Source organism: Poecilia latipinna, unplaced genomic scaffold (genome assembly GCF_001443285.1).
Source record: "Poecilia latipinna isolate Pla-1442-1.1 unplaced genomic scaffold, P_latipinna-1.0 Scaffold1026, whole genome shotgun sequence".
Taxonomy (NCBI): Eukaryota; Metazoa; Chordata; class Actinopteri; order Cyprinodontiformes; family Poeciliidae; genus Poecilia; species Poecilia latipinna.
The window spans coordinates 72,221-86,825 of record NW_015113642.1 but is presented as its reverse complement, the minus strand read 5'-3'; the positions used below and the strand labels follow the sequence as shown (position 1 = coordinate 86,825).

At 37.4% G+C, this 14,605-nt stretch overlaps 1 protein-coding gene across 4 annotated transcripts in view; it reads right to left on the bottom strand.

The window, feature by feature from the left end:
• Positions 1-14,605, bottom strand: part of nlgn2a (neuroligin 2a) — a 145,971-nt gene that overhangs the window by 116,658 nt on the left and 14,708 nt on the right. Inside the window, exon 1 of one of the 4 annotated variants that reach the window (XM_015051043.1) lies at positions 5,837-6,022. The exons of the other annotated variants lie outside the window; for them this stretch is intronic. The gene's annotated coding sequence lies outside the window, so the exon portion shown is untranslated. Of the gene's footprint in view, positions 1-5,836; positions 6,023-14,605 lie in introns of those variants that run through there. 4 annotated transcript variants of the gene reach the window in all.

The window sequence follows — 14,605 nt, the reverse complement described above, 5'->3', positions numbered from 1 at the left end:
CTTGTATGAATTATTGTCAAAATTTCCACTTAACTTTATATTTTGGTCCGTCTGATGGGGTAATGTTTAAATATTAAATGATTGATAATTTGATTAATTACTCAGTACTTAAATAGACTTTTTAACAATTTTTCCTTTAACTTGAGTAACTTTTTGTGTACACTACCCACCTCTCATGTCTACCATCCCAGACAGGGGACCCCTCCACCATCCTTTCAAGCTGCCTTTTACTCTGTTCTAGTCTTTTTTAGCTTGTTAGGCTGAACCACTGCAGCTTTTAAGAGCTTCTTAACCTGTGAAACCAAACACCCACCCACCGACCACTCCAGCTCTCCTCGACCGCTTCTCCAAAGCTGCCCGCCGTGGCCGAGGGCCGCTGCAGCAGTCGTTATCATCTTCTCCAGAGAAGGAGAGCTGCCTAATTAATCGGGGCCCATCTTGACTCCCAGCCTCCCTGACCCTCGTCTCCTCTGCCACTGACAGGTTTTGCTGTGAAGTGGAGAGTAAGAGGTAGGAGCGTGTGGCTGTTTTTAGCATCTTTGCAGGGAGTGCATCTCTTCCGCTGCATGCAAATGAGGATTTTGTGAGGTCTTGTTCTCCTTTTCGGTACGTGCGCCTGAATATGTGTGGCTGCTCTCTGCATGTGTTCCCGAACCCTCTGGGGCCTCTTAGCACCTCTCTCTAAGTGAGTTTCTGTAGCCGGAGTGAAACACCAGAGAGTTTACCCTCAATAAACGCAGAGAGCGGCAAAGCGAGTTACATTTGGACCGCCAGGTATCCATCTCAGTTAAACGCGTACAAATTGGATCTTTGACAAAAACCTACGAAAAAAAAGACTTTTATCTTTTGTGCCACTGACTCACTCAATATCTTGAAACTGCAAGAACATTTGATAGCAATCAATCTTTTTGTTACATTTTACTTAACTGTGTAATTTACCATCTGAAAATTTGCTAATAGTTGATTTTTGAAATTCACCCTATTAATATAAATAGTCATTTATGCGTTAAAGAAAATAGAAATAATAAAACTTGATATCATCGACTATTTCAGTGGCTCAAATAGCATGTTTTTTGTCCAAGTTGATTTTCTGGAAGTTACATTAGCATGTTAGCTCTCTAGCAGATCAGGTAAATGAAAGTTGGCTCGGTTTATTATGCTGTGAACTAAATCTGAAAATTGAAGACTCTTCAGTTTTCCAAATAAACTAAATTCTCAGTTTATTCTTTTTTATTTTTTCCTCCAACTTGAAACTTGATAAATTCCACCTACTGAATTTATCAGTAGGTGTAATATAGGCTTAGATAATATATCTAAGCCTATATTATGCTACAATTAGCAGGGTAAGGTAATGCTGTATTATTCTGAAAATTTATTAGGTAAAGTATTAGCAATGTTATGACAAGTAACATTAGCATGCTTAGCTGAATGGATGTCTGATGCATTCTGACATCCATTTGTCAGAATGCCAGTAACGTTATTCGCTAGAATAACCTTACTGGGTTATTCTAGCGATAACCCAGTAAGGTTATCGCTAGAATTAGTATGGTAGCATTAGCAATTTTAGCTGATTGCATATACTAACATTAACATCCTTAGCTAGCTGAGAGTCTGATGCATTTTATTGGATCTAGTTTATAACCAGTTAGATTATTTCTGGAATTAGTATAGTAGCATTAGCAATGTTAGCAGATTGAGTACTGTAACATTAGCATCTTTTGCTAGCCGAGTCTCTGATGCACTCTGACTCATCTACATCACAGCCATATTACTTTTGACGTAACTTTCCCTGTTCTCACTGTGTAAGAGTTTATGTGAGCGAAAACATTACAGAGGGGATTTTCAACATTCCCACACGGTAGATCTACAGTCAGTGGACATAGCCTGGCCATGCTAGCAACCCCAATCTTTTGAGGCTACATGTAGAAGGAACTGCAATAATTTTGAGCTCCAATCCTGTCAGCGATCATAAGCTGCAATATAAATAGAGTCCAATATGCTGAGTTGCAGATTGTCCTCTAAACTACTTTTTTTCTTCCCACAAAAAGTTATGTTGTCTCAACTTATACCCTCCCTTCTTTACATGACATACTGCAGTGTCTTCTGTCCAACTGTGAGCCAGCTCATTAAACTGCTATAGCACCTCTGGACTTGACAGCAGGCATAACCAGTAGGAGCTACCTGCCGTTCCACTGCACTGACATCAGAATGCTCCTTTCTGCAGCACCTCTCCCCAAAATCATTATAAAACACAGCAGTGCAGTACTTTCAGAAAAAAAATTTATATATTCCACTTTAGCATAACGGGGAACCACTCTGGTAACTATATGTTCAGTAATCCCTTTTGTACATTCAAAGTCTGCACTTCATTATTCAGTCTGTTATTAAGAACTTGTCCTGACATTTTTATTTGAAATAAATACAGCATTTTTACGCAGATATTTAGGATGTGCAAAAACTCCAACATGTAATACGCAAATATTTACTTATTGGGTAAAAACATCAAGAAATCACAACATATCTACAACCATTAGACAAAATCTTCACACCAACTCTTTTCAGTTGTACCATCTATAGCAAACTCTCCTGGGACTTGAACCAGGAATGTATGCTTTGGGTGACAAATTTTCAACAACAAACAGCCAAAGTTGGTCTGGCATAAAATAAAAGATCAATATATGGAAAAGAAACCCAACTGTAATGCTTTGGATCCTGGGAAACCAGTGAAAAGTATCATAAACTATTCAAAATACCAGGATTTTCAACAAAAATCTTGTGAACTTTTACAGCAAAATGACACAAATTGCCAAGTTACTGCTAAATAATGTAAAATATGACTGGATAAACACAGAAATGTTCCTGCTTTGCTACGACCATCTCAACCACAGCACTAAAGGTGTTTTCACACCTGATAGTCTGGTAGACTTGGCTCAATGGGGGACTAAAATTGAAACATTTGTTACATTTTCAGCTGACGCGGTTCACTTTCACATTGCTCTGTGTCAAACAAAACCAAACACTTTGAAAAACCTGTTCTCCTCCTCACCTATGGGGGCGCCGCAACAAGAACCACTGAAGGAAATGACACAAAAACCTCCAAAGAAGACATGACCGAAACTTCCTTCCACAAATTGTTAGCAAAAATGGAGGAGCATCAGATTTTAGCTGTTGTAGGATTTCTCTTTTGTCTTTGGTAAAAGACCATGAACCATTTCTACAGCTAGCTCTAGACTCACTAGGCTGTATTTACCCAGAATACCCTGCATTGTAGCGGTCTCTGCTTCTGGAGCGGTCTCCGGTCCGCTTGGCGTCCCCATATGCAATCGAACGACACCAGAGTTCACTTCAACCGAGCCAAGACCTAGGTTTTTAGGTGGATCAGAGATCACTGTTTTGGTACGTACCAGAGTTTGAGTTCGCATTCACACTTCCACAAACGAACTGGGGTTGGATTAAAACAAATTAAACAATGCTGGTGTGAGTTTTCCCTTAATCTCATACAGAAAACCAAATGAGTACACTGAACAGAACCTGTGAAGAGTAGACATGGACCCAGGACTAAAGACAATCCAGATCAGTGATGTTAATGGTCAGTCCTTAAAGTCTGATGTCCTGAATACTTTAGATCTCTTCCTGGTTCAACACATCAGAATCAAGTTTATGGATCATTAGCAGAATGCGGCATAACTTTAAGACATTCTAAGTGGAAAATTAACCCTTTTAAATCAAATCTGAAACATGCAGAAGTTGCACACTCCTGAAATATAGATATTGCACATCGAGGAACGGTTAAAGACTGTTACCTCTGCCAAAAAGTGTAGAAAATGCTGCAAAATATGCCCTAAAACTGCCAAAGGAGGGACTGGAGTTATTATTTACTGCATGTTTCCCTCTGACTGACAACTCATCATCTACACAGGCTACCTGATCAGCTGTCCTGCCCTGTCTTCTTTCCGCTCTTGTGAACAATGAATCACGAAAATATTAACTGTCTGACTTGATTAAGCCAAGAGCGATGATTTGAGGACATCTGTTAACTGAGCTAACAGATGACACTGGATATCCTTGTTAGACCTCCGTACTGTCACACATGTAGAAATAGAGTCTATTTAAACAGCAAAAATAAGGTTTATTCTCTAATGAGAAATGAGAAATTATCTAATGTTGACTTGATATGGTTTTAAACACAGGTGAAGTGTGATAAAAGACATAAAAATTGTATAATTTCCATTAAAAACAATGAATTTTTAATGAATTTCTATCCATTGAACTACAATATTGTAGCTCGGAATAATAAAATGGGTGCAAAGAAGAATCTAAAGTGTGGAAAATGACAACATTTACCGAACACCTGCTAGACAAACAAGTTGTGACATTTAATAATGTAAATTTCAAGGAAAATCACAATAAATGAAGTGCACTTTAAAAATGCCAAAGAAAGCACAATGCCCAAACTGGGCTGATTATAATTGTTTCCAGTCTGTGGTTCTGTATTTTTCATAGTCCTCTCCTCACAAAACATCACTGACATTTAGTTTAATTTGAATTTTTCCCGTGTTCTCCAAACGCTCTGCTCACCAGCAGCTCCAGCCTCTTTGATCTCTAAGAATATCATCAGAGAAACAGCTGTAACGCCGTCTCATCTGACCTTGTTGCTGCATTTATTCAGACTACATTTGCATATATCTGCAGAAACAGTCGCTAACCCGTTGGTTTGTGGCAGACGTGACGTTCAGACCCCCTCAGATCGAGCGTAGCATCAGAAAAGGCCATTTGATACACAGATTATAAGAAAAAAAACAAGCATTCTGACACAAAACAGAATATTTTATCCATAAAGCTCCAGATTACAGCACAACTTGCACATATTTATTCACTTGCTGCCTGCTCAAAGATGAATACAGCACTTCAAGATTCAACAGTTTTCCTCAATTTATTAAAACGGCTACATTTCAGCTTAGCAATGTCACAATAACAAATTTTGATGGAAATTATCAAAACCACACACAACCAAAACCATGAATAAAAAAATATTTAATTTCAGAATAAAAATTATTGAGCTCATTTTAATTTATCATCCGCTTAATTTTTTTATTGCTTATTGCAACAGACTTGGCTGAGCTGCCAATGTGTTACCATTATTTCACATCTTTGTTGTATTAGCCTTTGTAAACAGGGAGATTTAAATTAAATAAACTTTTACATGTGCATTTGCATACTTTCCTGGCATTTCTGTCCAATAATGCTAGTTTTACAAATTTATGGTTGTTATTAATAAATAAAGAACTAAAATCAAATCTCAAAATACTTGGTGAACTACTACCACAAAACATACCAGATACAATTTCTCTGACCTAAAGTTTAAATAATTTGTCTTTAGCGTTTATTGTAAATAAATTATTAAGTGAGTTTTTTTGTTGTCGTTAGTATTTTATTCTTAAATGAGGTGATTTTTGTCGTCTTCGGTTCATGACGTCACTGTGCCCCAGCGAGCTACTGAAACGACGCTACTGTCTGGTTGTTTACAAGAAGAAATGGATGACGAAGCCCCGTTTCTGCATGTGAAGAAATACCGGAAGGCTTTATGGGAGTAAATTATATAAAACCATCATAGGTGGAAGACCCTAAACCGACCGCCGGATGTTCAGAATCGAGTGAAAACGCTTCAGATTTGGATTCTCGCGACCAGGACTGTCATGGCTGACAAGACGACGCGCATAAAGTCCGACACGGGAACGTAAAAACGGTCAGAACCTATTATTATGTCTAAAGTACAATTTGTGGATTTAGTACATTAATATGAATTTATATTCTGGTGATTAAATGCAGCACATACCTGTATAACACGAGCACGGAGATAAGCTCCTCGTTGTTTCGTCTTGTTGTCTGTGGTGACGTCATCCTCCCTCTATTTGCCTTTGTTTTTGTAAGTTCGTGTAGCAATTTACTCGTCGGAGCTTACTTATTCAGTTCTGACAACGTTTTATATGTATATATATTTAAAGTAGATTAAAAAAAGACTCCAGTCATATTTTTTGGTCGTAAAGGAATAGGCTTTTTATCCTCCAGCGCTTTGCGCATGCGCTAAATATCCGGACGTAACAATAACGTAAGGCGCCATTCGCGTCCATATTCATCCACTCATTGAAATGCTATTTGTAATCCGGAAAATATGTATTTTCATTTTATGATACGCATATTTTGTGATTTTTCTTTCACCTAATGCTATTTCAAAATCTATAAGTTTACTCTGGACTCATCTATAGATTTATAAATTCACATATTTCCATGTACATACTTTATTTCATTTTATTAATTCGATTTCATTTACTTTATATTTGGGTCAGATTTAGATTACTTGGGATTTCACAAATTTTATATCACCCATGGCTATATTTGTAATTGCTAATATTTAACACTTTGGATGGGAGTAGCTTGTCAACAAATAAGCAATTTCCCCTTGGGAGTTCAATAAAGTATTTTCTGATTCTGATTTTATCTTAAAACCTCTTCAGTTCTCCTTAAAATATAAGTTAATACAAATTTGTATGTGTGTGCTGGATACTAGTAAACAACAAACCAACTCAGGATGAGATAGAAACCCAATTAAATCAATGAAGGGTTCAGCACCTATTACCACCTCTGTATGCTCATGCGTGTGTATCCCATCTGTGGATCAATCCACGGCGGACAGAAATGGACAGAATAATGACCTCGGTTTATACCTGCACCCCTCTCTGCATCCTTTTCCTGCTGCCACTCCTTCCTTCTTCCTCCCTCCGTTACTCTACACTGGTCTGGCTAATTTCAACAGCTGTTTCTCCTTTGACCAAAAATAAATATGCTTAGTGGGAACGCACCAATTTCAAAAGAACTCTCGCTTTTAGATAAGTTTTGGTGCTGGGATGAAATTGGTTCATTTCACAAAACTGCAATGGAAACTCTTTTTTCACATCACACAAGTCACATGATCAATAGCCAGACATTACCACTGGCAAAAACCACGAAGAAGAAGGCAACAGGAAGTAGTTGGAGGACGATGGCACACGTTTTTTCATGATTTATCACATGAACAAACTTGTTCACGTGTGATTTTAATTATTTAAATCTCTTATGATGGAAACACCGCAATTGCGAAACTGTGTTTGTATTTTCAACGTTAGTGAAATAACGGCAAAGCTTTGCGCACATTTGTAATGGAAACGCAGCTACGGTTTAAGAATGTCAGAAATTATTTCCTAGAAAGGACCGAGAGGAAACTGGCCTCAACTTTCCGCCTGAACTTTCAAAATCTCCTTCAAACATATTCAGTTTCTTCGTCCTCCTGTCACATTAATCCAGAAATAACTCCTCTGGGCTGGCTAAAAATCCCACACATTTCCCCTTTATTCTGTCTCTTCTTCATCTTACATTAATCTCTTTTGTTGTAGAAAAGTCCTTTCAAGTGACCCTTTCTACTCTTCCTCAACCCCCAGTAGCTTGAACGGCCCGCTCTTTGATGCATCTTTCATGGTTTTGTTCCCTAATGCACTCCATCTCTTTCACAGCCACACTATCAAATCTGCATCACTGGCTTTTATCTGGGATTCCAGCTCCTTTTTCCAGCCCTTGTAAATTCTTGCCGTTGCTGCTTCGTACGTCTTTTCTGTTCCTTCCCATGCAGCACAGTTCAGTATCTCGCTTCGGTCCTCCTCTTTCAGTCCCGTCTTTTATTCGCCCTCACTTCTATCTCCATCTATTTCCCCTTCCTCCTTCACTTCCACAATAAGTCTCTCATGTCTTCCTTAACTTTTGATCTAAAAGGATTCAACGTTGACCCTTTCCTATATCTCTCGTGTATTTTTTGTTGAGTCGGCCGCGGTTTCAGTAATAATGACCTGTTCTGTCAGCAGCTGAACGCCCTTCTTAAAAGCCATCTTGACCATTAATTTGCTACGCATTCATGCAAATGTACGCATGTTGGTTAAATGTTGGACTATTACAGATTTCCTACCAAAGAAGTGAGGGTCACTGAAAGAAAAATCTGACTTTAAACTCCGGATTCTGACTCCGATTCAGAAATGTTGTTGTTTATACACCATCAGGCACATCAAGTCTTAAAACTCAAATCTACCAAATAAATGTGGAGAAGGCTTTCATTGTGAATAAAATGCAGGTTTACACATCCTATGACAAGGAATAAACAGTTAAGTGATGATGTTTATATTCTAACAGCATAATTGACACCAAGAATCTCTGGTTATTTATTTAGATTTTGACATAGAATTAAAATTTTGAGCTTTCAGTCAGATTTCTGAGAAAAAAGTAAGAATTTTGAAACTAAGTTAGAATTTGTTTTGTTTGTTTTTTGATGGCCTTAATTCTCTTCCGTACTTTTCCGTTTTGTCAGTTTGCAGGAAATATTCGCAGTCAATCCATTAAAACAGTGGCTTGCGAAAGTATTCGTATTGTTTAAATTTTATCGCGACACATTAAACTTCAATACCATGTTAGGGTGGTTGTCCAAGTCCATCACAAGGCCTGTCACAATAACACATTTTGCTGGACAATAAATTGTCTCAGCATTTACTATTATTAACAATGATAAAAATTGTAATATAATGTAAGGTCACTCCCTCCAATAAACTTTAATTTTGTAAAGGACCCTCCATACTGGAACTGGGAGTTATTTTAAATATCCACAGCAAAACACGACAATCAAAATCAACAAATAAAATGGTAAAAACTAACCTGACTAACAACCAAAACCTTAAACAAAACGAGTTATGATCTCTGTGTAAACGAAATTGGCCTTCAAAAAATATTAATCATCAGAATGGGAATTATCAAGCTCATTTTAATTATTTAATTAGTAAAAAGAAAAATAATTGATCCCTCACTTTTATTCATCTCCTTTTTTCTGTTACGTAATACTTTGTGTTGGTTTTCCAGATAAGGTTCCAATAAAATATAATGGAGAAAAACAACAATATGGTCCAAAGGTTACAATACATTTTAAAGTTTCTGTAAATAAAAACTCTATGCAAATATTTTCTTTCTTCCTAATGCAGCAGGAAACCAAGAATCTGAACAAACTGCAGGAAAAAACTCATATCTCCATCTTGATTCCCGGGTAGAAGAGATTCCTTCCACAGAGCATGTATGCACATAAAATCAAATTACCTACAACCTTAGAGTTGCCATTTATCAGCAAACGCGATTCTAACGCGTTAGAAACACTAAATCTCCACCAAACGTGCTCAGACTTTCCCGGCAGAGCAGAAACACCTGAACAGCTGACTGACGGAAGTGTGTTAATGTGAGACTTTTACCGTCCACCTGCGCCCAGAAATAGATTATAGGGGAAAAAATAAAAAATGCAATCTCTCTGCAACACCTGCTTTGGGTCTCTTACATAACTGCAACCGGAGACCACACAGAGGTGCAGAGCCAGAATGGTGGATAAAAGATAAAGCAGAAGTTAGGAAGCGTCTGAGCTTGTTGGTGTGAATGCAGGAAAATGCATTATCCTATAATCCCTCCCGTCGACTGGAGGGTGGTAAAAATCTTGAATATATTCAATGTATTGCTTGTTAATCCACCTGAGATGTCTGTAATGGCTCCGGTTTGTCAGAGGAAACATGTTCACATCAGTGTTTTAGGGGATTTTACTGTCAGTTTCCAGCGTTACAACAAACTTATCAACTTATTCTGATTTGTGAATAAAGTTTGAGTTTAAATCAGAAGGAAAGTAAGAAGTAAAGATCAATAAATTCACCAGCAAAAGCCTTTAAAACATTTAATAAGATTAACAAGGATACAAACATTGTTGAGCAGGAAGAATACTAATTTCATATCCTATAATTGGTAAGGGATAAATGTTAAAAATGTCTTAAATAGTTCAGATGACAGATTTTGTTGGATGTTATTGCGGTATATGATAATATTGTTGTTTTGAGAACATTTAAAAAATTCTACCATTTCCACCAACTAGTGGAGGAATAGTTGGTTTCCCCACTATTACCTAAATTAAAAATGTTTTTAATTATTAAAGCATGTGTAAGTGGTGCTTTTAGCTCTTTTTGTACATGGTACAGGGTTTTTAATTTAATGGTTTTGTGTTTTACATTTTAAACTGTGGATCCTATGTTTATTGTTTTTCCATAATTATGAAAACTTTTTTACTATTTTTGTTCTACAATGAGAAAGTAGAAATAAATTTCCTAAATTTTCTAAAATAATTTTAAAAAACATTTAATATAGCACAAATTTATAAAATTTACCTTTTTCCGTGGCGCTACACAAGTTTTTATTCTTTTATTTTTTCACATTGTTGGTAGAAACTCGCAGATCCCTGCCTGAGCTTATAAAAAAAATTTATCTGCAGTGCTTAGCATTTTATTTTATTTTTCTTAAAGCAAAACTTAAATTAAAATTGCATCTCAGGTCCAAATAAACCCTGGCGTTTTCAATCGCACACCCCGGCGATTTGAAAACGTATTTTCTGAAACATGTCGGAAAAGAGAAAACGACAGATATATGGGAGAGCAATGAAAAAAGCTCTCACCCTGGTCTGACGCTCGGTACTTACAGCTCGGCTTGTCACGCTGGCGTCAGCTGAAAAGAGCTTTATGACGGCGGCTGACAGCGAGGCATAATTTACCGCCACTTCACTGCTTCCAGGTTGAGGATAATGATGGGGATTAAGGAGTGGTGCGTTAAGGTGGTGGGCGTTTGAAGAATCAGATGTCACAAAATCTGCTCCGAGAAGGCCACCGCTTTAATCTCACTATGTTCATCAAAGATTGTGTGCTTATAAATTATACATCTGGCTTTAGTAATGAGGGAGTTGCTCTATTATTCAGTTGTCTATGGCTCATTTTGGGAAGGTACTCATTTCTGTGTCAGCTGCTTTTTTTTTTATCTCTAAAATTATGCAGAACGTGCAGCAAACCTCGTGAAGAATCCTTAGATTCAACTAGGGCTGGAACGATTAATCGCAATTAATCAATAAGTGACAATCACTAATTTAGCAATCGATTAATCGTGAACTGGAGCACAGACGCTGAAAAATGCAAATTGCTGAAAGGACATAATCAGAGCAGTAATTAGGCTAAAACCGTACCAAAAATATACATTTTGCATTTAAGGTAAAATTTTGTCTTTACTCAAAACGGTGGCAGTTTTAGCTTCACTGTGTTCAAGTCTGTTAAAAAAAAATCCTATTAATCAAGTTTTACAATACAGTTATTAATCGATTATTCCAAATTAAATCAGAAATCTGCAGAATTTGCCAAAAATGTTTAAACAATTAATTGTCAGAAAAATCGATTAAAGGTACAATGCTATTGCAATTTAGGCAAGAAAATGTTTCCTTATTTAAAGAAAGAATAATTTTCTTTACATCTTTTAATGTATTTCTAATATCCTGTAAAGTAGGCCTAAGTGAACAATCTGCAGAATGTGCCATGTTTTCATCCGATTAATCACCAGAATAATCGATTAATTGATAACAATCATTAGTTGCAGCTCTACATCCATCACTTTTTTCTAAATTTGTTAAAATTATGTTCTCAGCTCCACAACACAAACGATGGATTTAAACCTGCTCAACCTTTCTTTATCTTCCTGGTAATTATGTTTAAGTAACCCATTTTGCGAAGGTTTCTAAGAAGCTGAGGTCTTTGTGAAATCTGTCATTTTCAGGTATAAAAATGAGACGATGGTTAATGTCAGAGCTTCCCCCCCTCCTCCACCAACAAGCCCCACATGAGACAGCGTGACCTTGATTTGTACAAGCCTCGGGGAGCGTATTTATTTGTGTAAAACCACAATGTTTAACTTGTTCCGTGCTAAGCATCGACTCTAAATCCCTGCTTGTCGTGACTGACCTTGAAGCGTGGCTGTGACCGGAGTAAATGTAATTGCGTTGTAACAGTAGTAGAGACAAAGACTCTCAAACAGCACTTGGCAAATCGGATCGTTGCCTCAAACACATCTAGTCTTAAAGGTGACCTATTATGCTTCCCTGAACAGGTTAGGATCGCTCTGTGGGATGCACAAAGCATGTTCATTACATTTTATTTTTAACAAAATCATTCTTAGATAATCAGATTTTAGTCTTCAGTTCTTCCTATTTAGAGTTCCTTTCAGAATGAGGTTTTTAGGGCCTCTTGTCACTTTAAATCCAAACAAGCTGCTGCTGGCCATGCGCCCCAAATCAAAGTTTACACTCGCACGTGAAAATGGCTGCAAGGAAACGCACAATTATACAACCGTACATCTTTGAAAAGCACTAGTAGAGCCTCCTGCACAACCAACAAGAATGCAGCAACTAGTTTCTGAAGAGTAAGTCAACAACTAAACACTTGTCTTTTACAGCAGCTGTTGTACAGTAGTAAAAACAGCTGACTAATCGTGCTTGAGTTCTGCTTCGGTTGCTAGGTAACTGGCTGCACTTAGCAGGGGTTGCTAGGTAACAGGCTGGGCATCGCTGGGCAGTGCCTGCTGATTTGTGATGTCACATTTGGACACGTCACTTTCCAAACACCAAAAATCATTAAATTATTTCCAAAAATATATATTTTTAAGTGCTTGTGATGTTTTTAGAAGCAGTTGAGACTCAAATGAAAGTACAAAAATGTGAAAAATGTAAATTTTCCACGATGGGTTCCCTTTAAGTTGCGTTAAAAACAATATATGGGAATGCACCTGAGGCAAGTGAAATCAGCACACATGCGTGACAGGATGAGACAAAACACCCAGAGGGATCCGTAGTTCTGCATGTGCAACACAAGAGCCTCCAGCAGCAGAAAGGAAAAACTCTCGTCTTTCAAACTCCTCCAGATAATAAGAGCAAGGGGTAAAAACTTGATTCTCCTGAACGCTGCAGATACAGAAATGCCGACTTTTTTTTCCCCCTGCTGTCTCTAAAACAAAGATTTCCATTATATACACATAAGGAGATACATAAATGGATATAAAAGATATCCCCCTGAGTTTGAATTCCCAAGGCGGAAAATGACAAACAAGTTTCAGGATGAGTCTTTTCCCCAGCCTTGGGCAGCAGTGGGCCACCACACAAGCAGAAAGGAATCCATTCATCACACCCCTGGCTACGCCCGACTCTTCTCTGGCCTGCAGGCTTCCTGTACCTTTGAATCTTCACAGCGTTCAGCTTCTTTATGTTTGCAGGGGGGCCATGAGGGACGGCGCCAACTCCTGTATTTTTCATTACCTCTGTAAGAGCTACCCTTCCAGAGCGAGGGAGGAAGGAGAGCCTCCACCGTGTCAAGGTTACAAGAAAAGATGAACGCAAAAGACAAACCGTGACGCCAGAGGTAGAAAGGATAGATCCTGGGGTCAGTAATTATTTTAGTGAAGAAAGGGGCAAACGTTGCCATTTTTAATGCCTGACCTATAAAACTGTTTGTTTATACATTTCTGAACAAAGGTAAAGTAAGACCAAGTGGTTTGTTTTAGCTGAGAAACGGAAACATTCAAACCCTTGATGTAATTTATAACTTTCTACCAATCTCAAATTCATTTTAATGTTTTAAAAAAGTGAGCCATTCAGCTGCTTCCATTCATTGCTGCTGTTTTCCTGGACAAATTCCCCCATAAATCGTACGGCTGGACAATAAATCTATAATCTATATACGTCTGATAGATTACTCAATAATGAGTGTAGAAAATATTCACTGTATTATCATGTCTAGCTAAGCAAGATTTGTGGAATCAACTTACTCGCCTAGCAACCGAGTTGTTACCTAGCAACAACTCGCTCACTCTTTGGTTACCTAGCATCGGCTTGTTGAGTAACTGGCACGGCCGCAGTTTAAGGGTTCGCTTCATAACTGCTAAAATATAAAAAACAACTATTATTTTATTAGATTGACAATAAACTGATCTGTTTTGTTTTGAATTTGATTGTGTATAAGTTGGACTTGCTTGTCTTGGCAAGTGACGTGGGATTAAATTTGTGCTGAATTGGCTCTAATTAAATAACAAAACATGAAGTTAAATACATTTTTCATTTGTTTTGTTTGCATTTAAGAAATGTACTAAAATTCAATATTTGACCAAAACAGAAAATTCTCAGTTAGCTACATTTCTTATTACACTCCAAATAATAAGGGTACTTTTACTCCTAAAGTGATTCATCAATAGTTTAATAAGCTGACCTAAAGTCAATCGACTACTTTCTTAAAAACCTGAGTTTTATCTTGTATAAAGAGACAAATAATTGTAAGTCAAGTAATTATTTCCACTCTTAAAGGTGATATTTAACTTGTTTTACAAATTCAGATAGTTTATACCACAGATTTTCTGAGTCTGTAAGTAAAATAAACTTAGTTGAGGGAGGAAGCTTTAATCAAACTACCAACATTTTACAGCAGAGGCAGCGCTTACAGGTTACAGTAGAGAAACGGTGAGCCATTTTCAGGTTTAAATTACTTTGTTCTGTGACGCAACAGCAATAAAATGATTAAAAATGATTCCGGGCAGCAATATAACATGAAAACCAATTCAAAGTAAACGGCTGCGACATTTACAGCGATGTAATTTGCTACATCAATATCAGGGCAACGTCTGTCCTGGTGTAAATAAATGGGAATAACTGAAG